At 34.8% G+C, this 21,178-nt stretch overlaps 1 pseudogene; it reads left to right on the forward strand.

Moving 5' to 3' along the window:
• LOC125922389 (protein SET-like) overlaps window positions 1–13,031 on the forward strand; it is a 79,916-nt pseudogene extending 66,885 nt beyond the window's left edge.
• Window positions 13,032–21,178: the final 8,147 nt, after the last annotated feature.

The following is a 21,178-nucleotide window of genomic DNA, read 5'->3' on the forward strand; positions in this document are numbered from 1 at the left end:
AAGCGTTTGAGGACTGTTATTAATTCTTCTTTAAATATTTGGTATAATTCATCAACGAAGTTATCTGGAGCTTTGCTTTATTGATAGGGCTTTTTTTGTTGTTGTTGTTTGTTTGTTTATTTATTTATTTTGAGAGAGACAGATACAGCGCAAATGAGGAAGGGGCAGAGAAAGAGGGAGACAGAGAATCCCAAGCAGGCTACACACTGTCAGCACAGAGCTCAATGCAGGACTTGAACCCATGAAACTGTGAGATCATGACCTGAGCTGAAACCAAGAGCTGGACGCTTAACTAACTGAGCTACTCTAATAGGTCTCTTATTGATAGTTTTTTCATTAACTATTCTATCTCCATTTTAGTTATAGATATGTTCAAACTTTCTATTTTTCATGATTTCATCTTGATGGGTTGAATATTTCTGGGAATTTATCCATTTCTTCAAGATCATCTAGTTTGTTGGCATAAAATTGCTCATAGTAGTTCCTTATAATCCTTTTTATATCTTTGGCATTATTTAGAATGTCTCCTCTTTCATTTTTAAGTATTTATATGAGTCTTATCTATTTTTGCTTAGTCTAGCTAAAGGCTTGTCAACATTTTCCAAACGCCAACTCTTAATTTCATTAATTTGTGCTACTGTTTCCTATTTTGGTTAATAGCATAAGATGATATTGTATTGAAAATACTATATATTTCTATTGATTTTAAGTGTGCTCTAATATTTTCTATTTACTTCCTTCTATCACTCTGGGCTTAATTTAACTTCTTTCAATCTGCAGGTGAGTCTTTAGGTCTAAAATGAGTCTCTTGTAGGCAACATATAGATGAGTCTTTGTTTTAATGTTTATTCATTTTTGAGAAAGAGAGAGAGACAGAACGTGAGTGGGTGAGGGGCAAAGAGAGAGGGAGACACAGAATCCAAAACTGGCTCCAGGCTCCCAGCTGTCAGCACAGAGCCTAATGTGTAGCTTAAACCCACCAACCGTGAGATCATGGTCTGAGATGAAGTCAAACGCTTAACCACCAAGGTGCCCCTAGATGAGTCTGTTATTTTAATCCATTTTGGCACCCTGTCCTTTTTTTTTTTTAATGTTTATTTATTTTTGAGACAGAGAAAGAGAGCTTGAGCAGGGGAAGGGCAGAGAGAGAGGATGACACAGAATCCAAAGCAGGCTCCAGGCTCCGAGCTGTCAGCACAGAGCCTGACACAGGGCTCAAACCCACGAACTGCAAAGTCATGACCCAAGCTAAAGTCTGGCGCTTAACCGACTGAGCCACCCAGGAGCTCCAGCACACTATGTCTTTTGATTGGCATGTTTAGTCCATTTACATTCAAAGTAATTATCAATATATATGTATTTATGGCCAATTATTACTTGTTTTGTCATTGTTTCTAGAGATTTCCTCTGAATTTTTCTTGTCTTTGTCACTTTTGTTCTTGTTTCCACTCAAAGAGTCCCCTTTAAAATTTCTTGCTGAGCTGGTTTAGTGGTCAAGAACTCATTTAGTTTTTGTTTGTCTGGAAAACTTTACATCTCCTTTCCTGAATGATAGCCTTTCTGGATAGACTATTTTTGGCTGCAGAATTTTTCCTATTCAGCACTTTGAATATATCATGCCACTCTTCTGGCTTGCCAAATTTCTGTTGAGAAATCTCCAGCTACTCTTATTGGTTTTTCCCACGAGTTAAGGACTTCTTTTGTTTTGTTGCTTAAGATTTTTTTTTAACACTGTATCTTGCAAGTTTAATCACAATATGTCTTGGTGTTGAGCTGCTTTTCTCAAAAGAGAGTTCTCTATGTCACCTGGATCCGAATGTCTGTTTCCTTTCCAGATTAGGGAAGTTTCCTGCTGTTATTTCTTGAAATAAATTTTCTGCTCCCTTTGCTCTCTCTTCTTCTTTTTTTAAAAAATTTTTAAATGTTTTTTTTTTTTTTTGACAGAGAGAGAGACAGAGCATGAGTGGGGGGAGGGGCAGAGAGAGAGGGAGACACAGAATCTGAGCTGTCAGCACAGAGCCCAACATGGGGCTCAGACTCACAGACCACAAGATCATGACCTGAGTCGAAGTGAGATGCTCAACCAACTGAGCCACCCAGGAGCTCCCTCTCTTCTTCTTCTAAGACTCCTTTAATATGAATGGTATTTTAATTTTGATGGTATCACCGAGTTCTGTAAGTCTATGCTCCTGTTGCATAATTCTTCTTTCTCTCCTTTGTTCAGCTTTATTGCTTTGTATTAATTCGCATTCTAGGTCAGTAATTAATTTCTCTGCTTCTTCCAGCCCCCTGCATGCATCAAGCATGTTTCTAATCTCATTTATTGTATTCTTCATCTATGACTAATTCCTTTTTAATTCTTTTATCTTTGTGGTAAGGGTCTCACTGATGTCTTCTATTCTTTTCTCAAGCCCAGTGAGTATTCTTATGGTTGTTGCTTTAAATTCTCCATTAGGTATGTTACTTATATCTGTTTCACTTAGATCTCTGGCCATGGCCTTATCTTGTTCTTTTACTTAGGATAAGTGCCACTGTCTTGGCATTTTGTCTAAGTCTCTGGCTCCTTCTCTGTGTTAGAAGAGCTAGTTATGTCCTCTGCTACTGAAAGTAATGGTCTTATGAAGAAGAGTCATGTATTGCCAGGTCCTGGGGCTTCAGGAAGTGTCTTTAGTGTGTGTTGTGTGTGCTCTGCTGATGTGGTTTGGCTGCTCCATCCTTCAGGCCAGTTGTCTGCAGAGGTTCTCCTTGCCTGCTGTGGGCAGTGTTTGGTCTCTGGTCTGAATGTGGTGAGTTTTAACTAGGTGTGCTCTGGACTGCTTGTGAAATGAGACTTGCCAGTATCCATGGAACTGAGTCCCTGCAGAACTCTCTGTTAGGAAGACACGATGTGAGTAGGAGTCTGGTCTTGTCTTCTGTGGAGAGAGGCGCACCATGCTAGGAATGACACAAGCTTGACTGAGAAGGCCAGTCCCACCAGAGTGCTTAGGGACAGAGCTTGATGTAAGCAAGTTAGGCAGCCAGTGTGGTGTTGTTCTGCTTCCAGCAGTGACTCTATGCTTATGCTGAGTGGCAGGGGATGGCAATGGTGCCAGCCAGCGCCTTTGTTCCTGAAGAGGCGTCTCTGTGAAGAGTGAACACTGCCTCTCAGAGATGCACCCTGGGAAAAGTGAAAAATCTCCATCCTGTGTGGCCCAGGCATTCTTCAGATTGTTGTTTCCATGCTACCTGCCCTTGTACTGTTTGCCTGCCTTCTTCCCAGGAGCAGGCAAGCGGTACTCTCCAGGTTCTATCCTAGTCATGCCTGCTGACCTTTAAACACCAGGCTTTAAGACCGCTAGTTGTAAAAACTCAACACAAGGCTTTAAGACTGCTAGTTGTAAAAACTCAGGAAATTCAGCCTGTCTTGTTTAGCAAGCCAGTGGCTTCAGGGAAACCTTCTTGTGCATTCCCCTGTGTGTTCTTATCTCTTTTCTTCTCTGTGACAATGGGTCCTCTCCCCATAGTACTGATCACAGACTGAATGTGTAAGACTTAAGTAAAATTGAGAGGAATGATCCCATGACAATGGAGAAGATAGGCCACCAGAATTGTTTATTCATAGTGATCACATTACCAATACCTGATTTCTCCTGGAATCCTAATGAGGCTTGGGTAATTTGTTTTGTGTCACATCACAACGTTATGCAAATGTGGAAATTATAGGGAATATTTACAGTGATGAAGACCCTGAAGGGAAGTATGGATCCAGAAAGACAAGTTCCTAGATATTTCTGCATTTCTTGTGATTTTAGACTCTCCTTTCCCCCACTCTTAACTCTGAGATTTATTTAACAATGGTTTTGAGACACTCAGAGTTTTGTTTGAATATCCTTCTATAACAGGTACCACTAGCAATGGTATCGGCCCGAGGAGTGAATGTTTTCTAGACATTAATTGGGGGGCTTAATTCAGCAAAGCCACAGATTTATAGTTAAATTTTCTTCAGTAATTTCCTAGTAATCAAGCCACATCTAAAGTAGTCACATAAAGGGAAATATTGTGTGTGGTTATTTTTCTTATGCTATTTCTCTAAGTTTTTAGTCTCATGTAGGTAAACGCTTGAATAAGAATAAAGCCAAGAGAGGTAGGTGTCTGAGGTATGATGTATAACACTGCAGACTATTATTTTTACACAGCAAATAGGAAAGATGCAAGACATACATATTCGTAGTCTAATACCTTCATATCTTACTTCACAAGATGCACATTTTCCTAGGCAAAACCAGTCTCCTCTCCTGTTCTTCAGTTAAGGCAAAACTATGTGTTCCTCTTTCTTCATATATTTTTGCTTAGGAGTGCATTTTTAAAGCTGTTTTCATAGTATTTATTTCCCTTCTGGATTTTTTTTTAACTTGAACCAAGTTGTAAAGATGTATGTTTTTACCTGATCGCTATACCTCTTTAGTTAGTTAAGAGGTCTGTCTAGTTAAGTCTATAAAATAAATCTTGCATTTTTTTAAATTAAATTAATCATGAATAAGTGTTACATTTTTAGGAGTTAGTTATTGACCACCAGTTTGATACCATCTCTAATTTGGGTGATCTGTTTCACCACCAGGCCCGTTATTGCCCATAACTAACTGTATAAGTGCTTATAATACAATAAATTGATTTTCTACATAAAAAAGAGCAAAAAGAAAGAAAGAAAAGACTTTCTTAAAAATCTTAATTGGAAAGAAAGAAGTAAAACTATTTCTATTCACAGATGATCTGATCCACTATATACAAAATACCAATGAATCCACACAAAAAAAGCTAGTAAAGCTAATAAATGAAATCTGAAAAATTGCAGGATTGGTTTCTATACACTAGGAATGAATATTTCAAAAAGGAAAATAAGAAAACAATCACATTCACAACACCATCCAAAAGAATAGATCAATAGGAATTAATTTAACCAAGAAGATGAAAGAATTCTGCACTAAACACTATAAAACAGTGCTGGAATAAATTAAAAAGAACTAAATAAATGGGAAGAAATCCCTTGTTCATGGATTGGAACTCTTAATATTGCTAAGATATCAAGACTATCCAAAGAAATCTATAGAATCAATACAATCTCCATCAAAATTCCAAAGGTGTTTTTTCAAAAATGGAAAAGCTGATCCTCAAATTTATATGGAATTTCAAGGAATCTCAAATGGCCAAAAAAATACTGAAAAATAAAAGCAAAGGTACAAGACTCACATTTCCTGATTGCAAAACTTACTACAAAACTACAGTAATCTGAACAGTATTGCTCTGGCATACGTAAATCTACCAATAGAATAGAATTAAGAGTCCAACAATACATTCATGTATCCTTAACCAATTTATTTTTGACAAACATGCCAACATCACTCAAAGGGAAAAAAATAATCTATTCAATGAATATTGCTGGGACAATGGTATGGTTCATATGCAAAAGAATGAAGTTAGATTCCTCCTTCACATCATACATAAAAATTAACTCAAAATGGATGGCATAATAAATGACATAAATATACCAGCTCTAACCATAAAACTCAAGAACAAAACACAAGAGTAAGCCTTCATGATCCTGATCAGGCAATGAATTCTTTGATGTGACACCAAATGTATAAGCAGCAAAAGAAAAAATAGATAAATAAGACTTCATAAAAATTAAAAACCTTTGTGGATCAAAGGATATTATCAATATAGCAACAAGATAATTTACAGAATGAGAGAAAATATTTACCAGTTATATATCTAATAAGGATCCAGTGTGAAAAATATGTGAAAACAAACAACTCACTAACAAGAAGACAAAGGACCCAATTTTTTTAAAAAGCTAAAATATTATAGACGTTTCCCCCCAAAATATATACAAATGGCCATCAAGCACATAAAAAGATTCTCAACATCACCAATCATTAGGGAAATGCATATCAAACAATAATGAGATATCATATCACACTTATTAGAATAACTATTTTTTTAAAAAAGGAAAATAAGTTGGTAAACATGGAAAGAAATTGGAACTCTCATAAATTGATGGTGAGAATATAAAATGGCTTAATCACCATAGGAAAGAATTTGGTGGTTCCTCGAAAAGCTAAATGTCGGGGTGCCTGGTTGGCTCAGTCAGTTGAGTGTCCAACTTCAGCTCAGGTCATAATCACACAGTCCATGAGTTCAAACCCTACATCGTCTCACTGCTGTCAGCACAGAATCCACTTTGGATCTTCTGTCCCTCTTTCTCTCTGCCTGGATGTCACTCATGCTCTTTCACTCAAAATTGAATAAATAACTTTTTAAAAACTTAAATGTCAAATTACTATATTTATTACCTCCCCCAATTCCACACCTATGTACATATCTCCAAATGATTGGAAAGGAATTTTCAGACAACTATATGTAAATGAATATTCATAAAAGCTTATTCCATTCTCTTATAGTCAAAAGTGGATGAAACCCAAGTGTCCATCAGCTGAAGAATGGATAAAGAAAATGTGGCATATACACACAATGGAATATTATTCAGGAATAAAATTCTGGATTTACTTTGAAAACATTGTTAGGTAAATAAGCCAGATACACAAGAAACATTTATTGTGTGATTCTATTTGTATGAAACATAACCATGAGTTTGGGTTTAAATGGACTTCCCCCCTCAAAAAAAGGAAATAAATTGTGGTGATGGTTGCATTATAAAGGTAGTTACTGCCACTGAATTGTACACATAAAACTGGTAAATATGGTAAATTTTACATTAAATAAAAGATAACTCAATAAAAGAAATAACCTAACAAAACTTTATCCAAAAGTATGCATCCTACAGATAATGTATACTAAGCTCTACTTCTAGGTATAATTTGTTGAGAAGGCCATGGAATTCTGATACTTTATTGGGAAAGTCTCATTAAACTTTGGAAAACTGCTGATAGCAAGAAAAATATGAAGCCTTGTTTATCCAAACTGTCCTATCACCGTTTTCCAAAGGAGAGTTGAGATACATGAGCATGCTTATATTAAGTAATTTAGGGTAGTTTGGGTAAAAATTACACTAAGAAGTTAATCATATATTTTCCCAATCTTATTATCTCAAATTAGAGTTTGCCTATAAGATACTTAGCATCAATATTAAAGAGACAATTTAGGACTTAGAAGTTTTCTTTTTATGACCTAATATGCCAAAACTGGAACACGGTCTTTGGTGCTATTGTGAATATTAAATCAAGTTTTGATGAAAAAATTTAAGAAATCATCTTTGGGTAAGTCATAAAAACTCTGATTTTCTGAATTTGTCTTGATCTGAAGATTGAAACATAAATATATATATTTTTTCTGTTTGAGCTCTTTAACACTTATGGGAATTGTGTCGCATTTACTAACAGTAGGCTGACTTTCACTAGTGTCAAAACTAATCAGATCAGGTCAAAGAGGCAATCACAGATTTTCCTTTCTTTGAAGTTCAGTGACTACAAACACTTCTCATACCTCTGTGTGGTTTATATTATGCAGAAGGTTTGATAGGTGCATAGAAAACCATTGTTGGGAGCTAGAGGAGCAAGCTCTAGGATGAACACACAATGGGATATTATTCAGGAATAAACTTCTAAAGCAAAGCCCAGGTAAGTGCTCTCTGCCCTTGCCAAATTTGGGATAGCTACAACTACCACTTTATGCACAAGGCCACTGCTATCACTATTGCAATCAGAGCTGTGATATCAGAAAGGTACATCGCTGTAGTAAGCTGCGGAATCAAAAATATTCTAGTTTCAAAACCATCCCATCATGAATGTGCATAAAATACGTATCCTGCACCTCACTTCCCTTTTCACATACCTCAGCTTTGAATTGGCAGAAATGATTGCAGAACCCAAACTTTAAGGAGATTGGAAAGGATGTTGAGCAAGTTAATCATATTTTCCATACAGGAAAAGCACAAATTTTGCATTTCTTTTCCATCTCTTTAACAAAATATAAAACTGATTGATTTTTATAAAATAAATTTTACTGACTCAAAGATCAAAACACAATTTCTGTGCTTGATCAGTCAGAATTTGAAAGTGAAAGTCAACATGAGTTATGGATATTACGTGTATGAAAGGCAGTTTTATGATTAAGAGATGCAAAATTTCATTCTTCCTTGTGAGTAGTACACAAGAAAGTTTTTGTTTATTTGTTTCTTTTTTGTTTTTTTTAATATGATGATAATCATTTGAATGTATTAAATCCTATTCCAGAAATCCAACTCAACACAAAAACTTGAATACTATTCTATGATTAGTTTTCTAAGCCCTGATTATCTTTGGAGCACTGTCTATAGTTTAGATGTATCCTCTGTAAATTCCTACTGCTGTTCAGGGAAAAGATTTATGAAAGTATAAATCCAAATGCATTATCCTTATTTCTTATTAATCTGCCTTCCTACATTTAACTCCAAAAAACATTCTGATCTGCACAATGCATTAACTCCACAATTTTATCACCACCACTTCTGTCATGGAGTCTAAATCATTCTTAGTCATTTTGATTATTATAGGTTTTAGATTAAACAGGGATAATTTAAACAGCTATAATATTTTCTTACACAGATAATAAGAACCCCAGAAATTCAATGGCATCAGGAAAAAATGTCTTAAGCTTCATTAATAGATGCAGTTCTATTATTATTTCTGTTGATGTATTTTAAATGTGTTTTGAAGAGATAATGTTGTGATGTATCTATGGCATATGTGAGTGTGTGTGTGTGTGTGTGTGTGTGTGTGTTTTACAATGAAAGTAATTTCATATTTCAAGGGTGACTATCTGAGGATCAATCCTGTACATTCTCAAAATACCTAAGTCCTTTTGACCTCCTATTTTTCTTTCTACATAAGGTTTTGAAAACTTGATAAATTAATGTCATTACTAAATTGTCACCACAAATTGAATCTTTAGTATTACGGTTTTTATCATTCACCCTTACAACATGAGTGTCAAAATATCAATATTTATTTTCAATAAATAGATTTACAATTTTACCACTGTATGCCCTCAACCAGGAATTATAAGGCTAAGGAAAACAAACAAACACACAAACAAAACCACCTTTTAATGGCATTAGAATATTTATTTGAAAATATTTTCCTGCAAGGTTGCTCAGAGTACTATCCTAACAATATTTTAATGCATCCGTATTTCCTTCTCTGAACATTATCTATTAAATATTTACTTTAAACTCAGAGAAAGTGAGAGAAGAGGGTGAGTATCAAGAGAAACAAAACAGAAAAGGATATAATACTAAATCAAAAGCTTTTCAGGCAAAGTTACATTGATAGAAAAATGAAGATGACATTAATATTAAAATGAGATTGCTAGTACAGATAATGTACATATGAAACTATTTATGATTCTTCTGTTTCTACAAATCCTTAAGGAAAAGCTTACAGAAGACTAAGTGAGAAAAGCATTGTCTTTTTCAACACAAAATATTTTCTGTGTTTTAAACTGTTCCATTTACTTATTCAATCTTCATCTACGGAAAAACTCTAAGTGTAATATTTGTCATAGTATATCTAACTATACTTTAAAAAATTAAAGTATTTTTGGTATTTCATGATGGAACAAAATATGACAGACTAAAGATAAATTTTCAAAATGTGACTACGACAAGATATATAGAATTTGAACATAATAGAAAATCGGTATAGAAATCATAAAATTCAGGCTCTGGTTGAAACTTAACGAATTGGCAACCCCTAAAAGTTGTTTTGTTTGTTTTTGTTTTGTAAAAGTTGTTCCTTGGTTGGGAAGCACACATATGATACATTATGTTTGCATGGGAGAAAAGTTGGAGACAGCAAGGAAAACATAAAGTGAGATAGATCATTGTTCCATGATCCTTAGAAGAAAGCTTTTGGTTTTGGGGGGTTGCATTTGTGTTTGCTTGTTTTAGCATGGCTCTGCCTTATCATGAAGTGCTCACCATTAGAAAACTTGCTTAAAATCAATCTGAAAGCAAACTTAAAACACGATATTCTCTCTACAATGGATTGCCTTATTGTAGATTTCAGTTACCCAACAGAAGTCAAGGTTGTAGACAATTGTTAATTTATCAGGAAGTCATTCTAGAAGCTCTAAAAGGGAGAACAGCTGACACATGTTCTTGAGGGACAGTGTGTACCCCTATGACTAGCACTATAAATTAATTAAACTTAAGAAAGAATAGGTTGTCTTCAGTGTTCCTCAGTTTTGATTAAGAAACAGGCACAAAAGTGGACTTCTAATGGATTAGAGACATAATTTTGAAAGGAAAAACTACAAAGCAAATAGAAGAAAATTTAGGAAAATAGCTTTGTGAACTGGAGTGGAGAAGAACTGCAAAAATTAAAGTCAGGAACAAATTGTATGACATCAAAATTATGGTTTTATGTTCAACACAGTTAACCAAGGACAAATTTATTAGGCAAACTAGGGAATGGAATTTGCAATATCCAAAAGTAAAAGTTGATTAATATGTACAATGTATGTGTTGCTTCTCCAAAACAACTAGAAAAACACAACTCTGTCAGAAAAAATAATTGGCAAAGATCATGAACAGGTAACTTACAGAACAGAAAATCCTGAAAGCTAATATGCATATTGAAGAGATGGTCACATTCATTGGCAAACTATATCTATAAGGAGATTTTACTTTCTGCAAATTAGGGAGCTGGCTAATCCAAACCTTTTTGAAGATAAGAGAATATAAGAAGTCTTATGTGCTGCTACCAGGAATGTAGATTGGTATAATCATTTGGGTTAGCTATAGAACTTTACCCACACTAAGTATTCACCTACCTTATTACACAAAAATTCTATTCATGGATATATACTCCAAGAAATTGTCACACAGGGCCATAAAAGCAACTTACGAGAATGCTCATTTTATCATTATGGTTGAAATGCGGTCAATCAATGTGACCATTCCTGGGACAAAGGTGAGGTAAAATATGGGGGTTAGAGAAATATGATGTATATATGGTGCATCTATAGATCTTGAAGAACATCTTGTTCAATGAAAAAAGCAAAAAGCAACAAAATACATAAGCGATTCCATTTACATAACTAAAAATGCATTTGTACAAAGCAACACTATTTGGTTTATGCAGACATATAAATAGTATTTGGCAACACATTATATAAGGTTATCTATGACCTTGAACATATTTATATTAGCTGAATTAACATTCATGCCTCCTAATCCAATTTAAAGTTCCTGTCTCCTTAATAATCAACAAATATGAAGACCTATTTCTATTAGCAGCATATTCTCTCTGCTATGGGTCCCACTTTGTGGTTTCTTTGGATAACTAATATCTTTTTTTATTGTTTATTGAACATTGTGGGAGATATTGCAGAGACAGTGGATTTTGTTATCCTGCTCTGGAAAGTACTGCTTTATGTTGAAAGAGTCAGTTAACTTCACTGGGCTCATTTTCTAAACTGTCATTCCATGCAGTGGGCAACAGTTGAAACCTGAATTTTTTCAGCTATTCAGCTAATGTTAACATCAGGCCTCAGGTGAGAAACTTTATATAGAATACCTCATTTATAAATAAGCCAAATTAACTGAAACCCAGATATTTGGGGTCACCTTTTCTGTAGCTCTGTACTTTTGTGGCATATTCAACCTCATGTTTCAGCTACCTAAGCAATCCTAGTCTCCATCCATTGACTCCCCAAATCAATAACCCCCTGGCTTTTTCCTTAAGTTCCACCTATCCTGAACCCTGAGTACTAATGAGTCCCTCAGGCAAAATGCCACATAAATGTAAATCTCACTTGGATCAAATATCCTCTTCTAAAATCTGGCTCACCTTCAGGTCTGTTTATTCATCCACAAGTACCTTGAAATGTATATTTTAAACATATTGTCCCAATTTTATCATTGCTATCTTGGAATAGTTATTCCAATACAAGATATTCTGATAATATTGGTACATATGAAATAATACATAAGTTAGTTAATACACATATAAACAAGCATTTCAAGAAAGCATTAAAATAATCTTCCAGCTTAGGGATATATTTATCATAACTTCCAAAGGTTTTCTACATCATGAGAAATTCATTTTGATAACTTTTAACACTGTGATAAGAATCTAATTAGGCAAATAATCTGAGTTTCTCCAAGACATGTGCCTGCCTTTGTTTTGTGGAGTTTCCTCGCAGCATGGGCCCCACACACATCTTCACTCCCTCCTCAAACCAAGAAACCGCTACTGCCTCATGCCCCCAAGCCAGAAGAGACGTTGTCCTCTCGGCACTTGCCAAAGGAAGAAAAAGGACAGCAAGAAACAACTAAGCATATTGATGAAGTACAAAATGAAATAGACAGACTTAATGAAGAAGCCTGTGGGAAGGTTTTTGAAGTAGAACAGAAATATAACAAACTCCACCAAACTTTTTTTTTCAGAAGAGATTGGTTGGAATTGATCACCCAAATCCCAAATTTGGGGTAACAACATTTGTCAACCATTCACAAGTGCTTTCACTGCTTGGGAGGAGGATGAAGAGACACTGCATTATTTGACAAGAGTTGAAGTGACAGAATTTGAAGATGTTAAATCAGGTTACAGATTAGATTTTTATTTTGATGAAAACCCTCACTTCGAAAATAAAGTTCTCTCCAAAGAATATCGTAGGAATGAGAGTGATGATCTATCTTTGAAGTCCACTGAAATAAAATGGAAATCTGGAAAGGATCTGACAAACGTTCAAGTCAAACAGAATAAGGCCAGCAGGAAGAGACAGCGTGAGGAACCAGAGAGCTTCTTCACCTGGTTTACTGACATTCTGATATGGGTGCAGATGAGTTAGGAGAGGTCATCAAAGTTGATATTTGGCCAAATCCATTACAGTACTACCTGGTTCCCAATATGGATGATGAAGGGGAAGGAGAAGAAGAAGATGATGATGATGAAGGATTGGAAGATATCGATGAAGGAGATGAGGATGAAGCTGAAGAAGATGAAGATGATGATGAGAGGGAAGAAGGAGAGGAGGATGAAGGAGATGACTAATGAAACACTAATGGATTCCAACCTTCTTTATTAATTTTCTCCAGTCCCTGGGAGGCAGTTGCAGTCTTTTTTTTTTTTTTTTTCCTCCTCTTGTGCTCATTTGCCCTATTTTTTGAAGACTTTTTTCTCTCCCTTTATACTATGTTTCTCAATTTATTTTGGGGGGTTGGGGAGGGAGATACCTTGAGCAGAATACAGTGGGAAAAGAATCTCTACCCCTTTCTGACCCAAATTTGTTTATATCCCTTTCTGTCTCAACAAAAACTTGATAGAATCAACACCACCGTGCTCTGTGGGGAAAAAAGAAAAACCTTCTGCTCCCCTAGCTCTGTTGGAAGCTGGAGGGTGCTAGGCCCCTGTGTAGTAGGGCATAGAATTCTAGCCTTTTCCCTCCCTTCTTTGTATATTGGGCTCAGAGATTACACTGTGTCTCTATGTGAGTATGGACAGTTAGCACTCACCAACATGTATCTGTCTACTTTCTCTTGTTTAAAGAAAAGAAAAAAAAAACTTTTAAAAATGGGGTTTTAGAAGTTCAGGATTTGAGATGTTTGGGTGGGTTGAGTGGGCATTTTGACAACATGGCTTCTCCTTTGGCATGTTCGGTTGTGATGTTTCACAGACATCCTTGCAGTTGAAGGTAACTTTTTAAAATAAAATTCTCTCCTAATGATGACTTGAGCCCTGTCACTCGATGGGAGAATCGGCAGAACCTGTAGGATCTTTTTTTGGAATTGACACTGTCTATTGTAATAGACAATGTTTATTTTTATTTATTTTTAAGTAAATAAGTATCCTGTTTATTTTTAAATTTTCTTTTTGTTTTCACTGGAGAGGAAAAAGGATGCTCAGTTTTAAATGTTAAAAGTGGGGGCGCCTGGGTGGCTCAGTCGGTTAAGCGGCCGACTTCGGCTCAGGTCACGATCTCGCGGTCCGTGAGTTCAGGCCCCGCGTCGGGCTCTATGCTGACAGCTCAGAGCCTGGAGCCTGTTTCAGATTCTGTGTCTCCCTCTCTCTCTGCCCCTCCCCTGTTCATGCTCTGTCTCTCTCTGTCTCAAAAATAAATAAACGTTAAAAAATTTAAAAAAAATGTTAAAAGTGTACAAGTTTCTTTGTTACAATAAAACCATATGTGTACTCACATGCACAGACACACAGAATCTAATAAGGCAAAATATCAAGATACATTGTTAAATTATATTGGTAACATCTGCACTCTGAACTTCTCAACAGAGCAAAGTCCTTTAAAGTATGGATAAGTTTATATTTCCAACCTCAACATCCTAACTTCAAATCCGGCTTTATACTCTACACTCCTAGCCATATGGACTACATGGTTTTGTATATTTCCAAAGGCACCAATCTTGCTGTTCCTTAGAGGTATCGTAATTTTCTTAACCTCTCCCACCTTCTACACATAGAATTTGTCCTGTTCTTTCCCAGGAAAGTTCACAGAAATAAATATAATTGCTTCTCACCTTGCTTATCTAACTTACATTGTTCTTAAGGATCCTCCTTAAATTTCACATCTTAGGAAGCATCTCCTAATATTTTAAGACAATATTCATGATCCCATATTACTATTTTCACCTGTCAAGTTAGCACACATTACATGTTATTGTCATCATTTTCTCTACCTTCAAAATGGAATAGAAATGCAATAAATACTTCTTATTCACCATTTTAGCCTCCATAATCTATACCAATGCTGAATAAAAATTTATTGAAAGAATGAATATAGATGAATAGATGAATGAATGAATTAATGACATTTTGTGTCTCCCAAAAAGAAACTCTTTCAGAAAGAGGGATTGGAATAGAGGCTGTGGAAGGAGTCAAAATATTTTTAGGTTATAAAACATCCCCCAAATTATGCCTCTAGGTAAGCACTTCTCAATTTATCCTAAAATCTTACCTTGGCTACAGAGACAGTACAAGAACAGGAAATAATAATTCATATGTTAATTATGAGATGTACCAAATTAATTATTTGATTTAATGAATCTAACCCTTTTAAGCAACACTAATTCAATGGGATATAAAGCTCAAATGGCACCTTATAGACACAGAAATATATAATCATGATTAAAAAGGTGATATGTATTTCACTAAATTTTTTGAGCTGTTATTTCTTTAATTCTCTCCATATTAAAGAGATTTGAATTTGAGAAAATAAGGATAAGGGAACTTTGAGAAACACAATTAAAAGATAGGAAATAGATTAACCTTCTTGTGAATGAAATAGGTGATTTTTCTCAAAGTAAAATTATTTTCATTATACTTAATTGAACTTTTTCAGAGTTTGAGGGCACGGAAATAATGGTAGAATTGAGTTAATACATAATAAACAGTGCTGACTAATGTACATGGTTCTGAAACAGATTTACTCAAGAAAAATTAAATATATGCAATACACTGCAGGGAGTTTTCATATGAAATTCCATTTTATAATAGAATTTTTAAAATACAAATCTGATGAAAACTGATTTTATAAGTACCATTCTATATACTTTCTCTGAGCTTAGAGATAAGGTAGAAGCCAGGAGTGACATAAATCAAATGTACAAACTTTAAAAATAAAAGTTTTCCATTTTAAATTTTCATTAAAGTTTAATCCTAATGTTTTATAGCTACCACTCATAGTGGATTCTTGCTTACTTTTATGCTTGAATAACACACCCTAACATAATTATTGAAGATGTATAGACTGAAATATCCTAAATATCCTAAGTGATAACTATTCTCTAATTTGACAGTATAGAGAACATTTTCATTAAATTCATTGCAAAGGAAATTAATGAATATTGTGATATTTTGGATAGTTACAATAAATCTTATAAAAATTCTAAGAAGGAATCCAAAGGTCAATTCAGAATATCTCTGCATTAATTATCCTTTGCTGTTTTACATTTTAGTGGCTTAGGACAACACTCGTGTATTATCTCAAAACTCCTGTAGGACAGAAAAAGTAGACTCAACTGGGATCTCCGATTGTGGTCTTACAATGTGGAAATCAAGGTGTTGGGAAGGATGAGCTCTTCTCTGGAGGCTTTGGGGAAGAATCCCCTTTCAGGCTCACCTAAGTTGGCTAAATTCAGTTCCATGACTTGGAGACATGAAGTCCCTCCTTATTGACTATCAGCATGGACCATTCTCAGCGAGTAGAGACCACTTTCCAGTCCCTCCACATGATGCCCTGCATTTCAAGTCAACAGTAGCATGTCAATCTCAGGCTTTCTATTTTTCTAACTTCCACCTTTCCTTAGTAGCTGGAGAAAATTCTCTTTTAAAAGGCTTATGTGATTAGGCCCACATGATAATCCAAAGTAATCTCTTGATTGTAATGTAAATTGACCATAATTATATATGCAGGGTCATTTAAAAAAAATTTTTTTAAGATTTTATTTTTAAGTAATCTCTACACCCAACCTGGGACTCAAATCTACAACCCCAAGATCAAGAGTCACAGTTTCTTTCTCAGTCACAGATCAAGACTGAGCCAGCCAGGAACCCCTCTTCAAAATCCTTTTTGCTATGGTGTGTAACATATTCACAGTCATGAAATATGATCATGTCCACAGTTTCAAGTATTAGTGCAGGTAATCTTGGAGGGCCATTTGTAGAGTACTGACTTCCATATTCATTAGAAAAAAAAACTCAATTTTTACATTTATGCTAACAAAAATACATAATTTCTATAAATTTCCCTTTTTAATTTAGAAAAAGAAAACATTCCCTTTGATTTAATTGCTGGTTTTAAAGAACTAATTTTCAGATCATTTGTTCTACTAAGAGAATAACTTCAAAAACATACAGGTAAATTAATGGCTCATGAGTGTGAAGCAGATAAGCATAACAAAGATAAAGTAGAAAAGCAATGATGAGCAAATTGTTGAGCCAGGAAAAGTAAGATCATCATTCCCACATAAATCACAGAATACCTCCAAAACACACACTATGCTCTGTTTCTAGTCATCAGAGAAATCAAGAGGCCAACAATAGTGTCAGATCATTCCAAAGAGATTTGTTGTGCAAGATGTTTCTTGGATGATTGCCTCCTTGGGAGTGTTGGAACATGTTTCTAGCAATTCAGTTGTAAACAAATACTTAGTGTTGTTATCTTTAATAAGCCTCTTAGAGAAATGATAAGTATTCAAGTCTGAATAGTTTTGGATTTTTATTAATGGGCCAAGTCTTCCTGGGAATTTCAGACATTGATGGAGGCAGTGTCTTCTTTATGATATTTAGACGTTTCATTAACCTGGAAAAAATATCTAACAAAACCTCAGAACAATATGGTTGAAATAGTGGTGGTTATAAAGTGTTATAGAGGAGGAATTTTTTCTATGAATGCACAGTGTTAAGGTGAGGTGAGTTACCTATAAACTAATATAAAATGCAACTTTTAAACTAATATCTTATATGTGTCTGTTTTTAATAGCAGGCTATTTATATCTTTATACTATGTGAATCATAATTTCACGGAGTATGTTCATTGAAAGCCAACATTAGATTGATTCAAATTTTCAGTCTAGCTCAATTTGATACCATACTTTTATAGCTATAACTTTTCTACTATACAGGTTGAATTTTTCTTGCGATAAAAATCTAGTGGAAGCCTTCAGTCATGTGCAACTGAGAGGGTCTAAAAGTGAGTTGTGCTAAGACAATATCTGTTGTATGCAGAAGGATTATCATGAGTCTTTCTCATGGCATCTGCACTGTGCTCTTCTGTTCTGAAGAACACATTTCAGAATAAAATGGAGATGGAGTCCATGTATTTGATCCAAGAGATCTCTGAAACAAATTCAGAAGGCAGCATTACTTCCAAGTGAAACTAGAGATTTTTCAGGGGCCAGAGTGGAAAGAATAAAGCCTTGAGGTGTTCAGATTTATCTCTGCCTGATTCATCTCCAGGACATAAATCCGTCTGAGTTTTATACAAAGCGTAACAAATTGCCAGGCACATAATAATGTATAGTTAACACACAATAGACATAATAGACATTCAATTAGTATTAGGTATTGATTGAGAACAAGGTAATCTTCCAACTGAATACACCAAAGTATAATAATCACACTCTTACATTCAATAAAAATGAAAATCATTAGGGAAAGACTTACTAGACAACATTCAGAGTAAAACTATTTGTCAGGGAAGAGAGATAAAAACCTACTCTAAGTAACTATTTCAAAACACTCCAAATCCTATATCTGACTAGAATGTCAAATAATAAATATAAATGTAAAAATTTCTTCGCTGAACTATGGGACAAGAAAAAGTGAAAATTGCTTTATTTTGGTATATAAATGAATTATTTTTATGATGTTTATGATGTTTAAAACTTAAAAAGTGTCTTAAGTATCTGAACAATCAACTACTTGTTCTGACTTCGGATTTTTCTGTCTTGAATTTATTGGTCTGCCTCATTTCCTGCCTATTAGCCATGACATAGGCACTTTATTTAAATATGTCAACATTTGTCTGAGTAAGGTCATCCAAAAACATGGCTGAAAGTACCAATAGTACACACTTCTTTATCCTGCTGTGTCTGCTGCTTCTGAGATGCTGAAAGCATTCATGATTTTTGAACTGCTAGGAAGCATGAATGACCCCAAGACATTTTATAAGGTTTATAAATGGTGTACTGTGGTAATACCTTTTATTAGTTTCCACGAGTTGGATTCCCTGTTATCTGCAAATGTTTTTAGTGTCTCTAATGTCACATTAGTTTCAGTGGGTAAAAACGTTTCAAGAGTACTGAGTGACTTCCAGACCACAGGGAAATAGTTCTATATACAGCTTTTTTTAAATGTAAGTTAAGGTTATATTTTATTTTTGGCTCCAGCCCAGTTAACATTTAAGTTTTTGACTTATAAAAAATACTTGACTTACAATAAATATTTTAATTATTTGAATTTTTTTTTCAGATCTCAAAAGCTATTTTCCATATAGAAAAACTGTGTCTGATGCGATATTGGAAATTGGAAAGAACGTGGTTGAGATGTGAAAATGTCCCTGCTTGATAAAGCTATGCACGGTGGAGGGCAGAAAGACAGCGGGGCAGACTAACAGGTCAAATGGCCAGGCTCTGAATGGATCTGCTAAGGAGGAACTGCTCCAATTATTTAATTTGTGTAATAATTTGTCATGAATCTTTGGCTATATATTTAGCCATATATTTATTCAAAAGTATGCAAGGCCATGGTGGTAGGTAGGCATTTCAGCCTCAGGATGAATGAAAGAATTTGTACATTCTAGATGACAATGGAAAAATAGAAAAATCAGTAAGGGAAGCAATGGGGTGGATATTGTTATCATAGAAGTTAGGGATTATTGGTTGAAAAAGATGTTGCTATCAAGAGAATTTACCTCTTTCTAACAAGAGAGAGTTGTTCAGGAAAACCTCTGAGGAGATAATATTTAAGTTGAAACTTGAAGAGTGAGAAACATCAATCATAGGAAGAGTAGGGAAAAACTTTTTTAAAAGAGAACAGTGCATGTGTGAAGAGTTTAAGGAATTAAAAAAAAAAGTGTTCATTTTGAGTAAATTAAGGACTAGTGGGCCTGGAACTTCAAGAGAAATGAGTCCAGGATGCAAATATAATATAGGCCTTGAAGTTCATTGTAAGGAGTTTGGATATTAATCTAAATGCAATGGGAAGCCATTGATAATTGTAAACTTTGTGTTTTCTGTTAAAATAATGGCTCTGGTTCCTGAGTGAAGACTAAATTGGATTGAAGAAAACTGGTAGGAAAGGAGACAAGAGAATGTCACATATACCAAGGAAGGAATATTAATGACATGCTGTAGGATTGATGAGGCGGAGACTGATAAAAGTGGGTAGATTCATCATGTAATTTGGAGGTCGAATCAACAGAATTTGCTGATGAAATGAATGTGGAGGAACGAGGTAAAATCAGAAATCAAAAAGGAAGGCTCAGATTTCAGGCTCAAGCAATTATATGTATGATGAGACATTCACCAAGATTGCGGGAAATACTATCAAGTTCTATAATGATGGAGGCTGACACAATGAATTTCTCTGACAACTAAAAATCCTAGGGATACTCACAATGAAAATATTGTCTTGGGAGGGGGAATTTTCTATTATTTAAATTGTTAGAAGTAGTCTAAGGTGCATTATCTGATACATAAATTTATTATTCATTTTCCAGCCTATTATGAATTACTTTTTTGTAACATGAAGAACAAGTCTGATATAAAATTAATGTATGAGATCTGAGTGAAGCAAGACAAGTTCATACCACCCACATTTTTTTCAGATACTCTATTTTTCCACAAGTGTGAGCAAAGCTTTCTTAATAATTATTTTATTGTGGTTGGTATAAAATTATTGGAACAGCTCATAAAATGAAAATATCAAGAATCACAGAGTAAAAATCCTGACAAATAGATTACATTGGCAAGATATTTAAAATAAAAACCTAAGGAAGACATAAGTAATTTGGGTCAAAATTTAATTTGACAATTTATTTTGCATATTTCTATTGTGGGAGCTAGCCTCCAAGATGGCCCCAATAATCTTGACCTCCTGGTATTCACATTCTTTTACAGTCAGTCCCCTCCCACCTTATATCATGGCTAGTCTCTATAGCCAATAGAATATGCCAGAAATGATGGCATGTCACTTCTAAGGTAGATCTTTAAAGACATTGTGGCTTTTTCCTCTCTGTCGGATCAGTGGTTCTGGGAAAGCTAGTTCTCACAAAGTAGGAAGTCCGTGTGGTAAGGAACTGAGGTTTCTGGAGACAAGCTAATAAGGGACAAAGGCATCCTATCCTACTAGCAGCCACATGAGTTAGGAAGCAGATGCTCCAGCCTTCCTGAGTCCTTCAGAGGACTGCATCTCTGGCCAATATCTGGACTAAAACCTCATGAGAAACTCTGAGCCCCAATTACCAAGTTCCCAGCTTATGGAGGCTGTGAGATAATAAACACTGTACATTTTGGGGAAATTTGTTATATAACAATAAAAACAAATATGTTATTTAAAAAATATAAGAAATTAATAAATCTTTCAAATATGTGAGCATTTTATATTATACACTTGGACAAAATATTAATATATTTTTGAGATTCAAGTCTACTGACATTATGTTAAATATATCCTTTTGTTTGTTT

This window comes from Panthera uncia, chromosome B1 (genome assembly GCF_023721935.1).
Source record: "Panthera uncia isolate 11264 chromosome B1, Puncia_PCG_1.0, whole genome shotgun sequence".
NCBI lineage: Eukaryota > Metazoa > Chordata > Mammalia > Carnivora > Felidae > Panthera > Panthera uncia.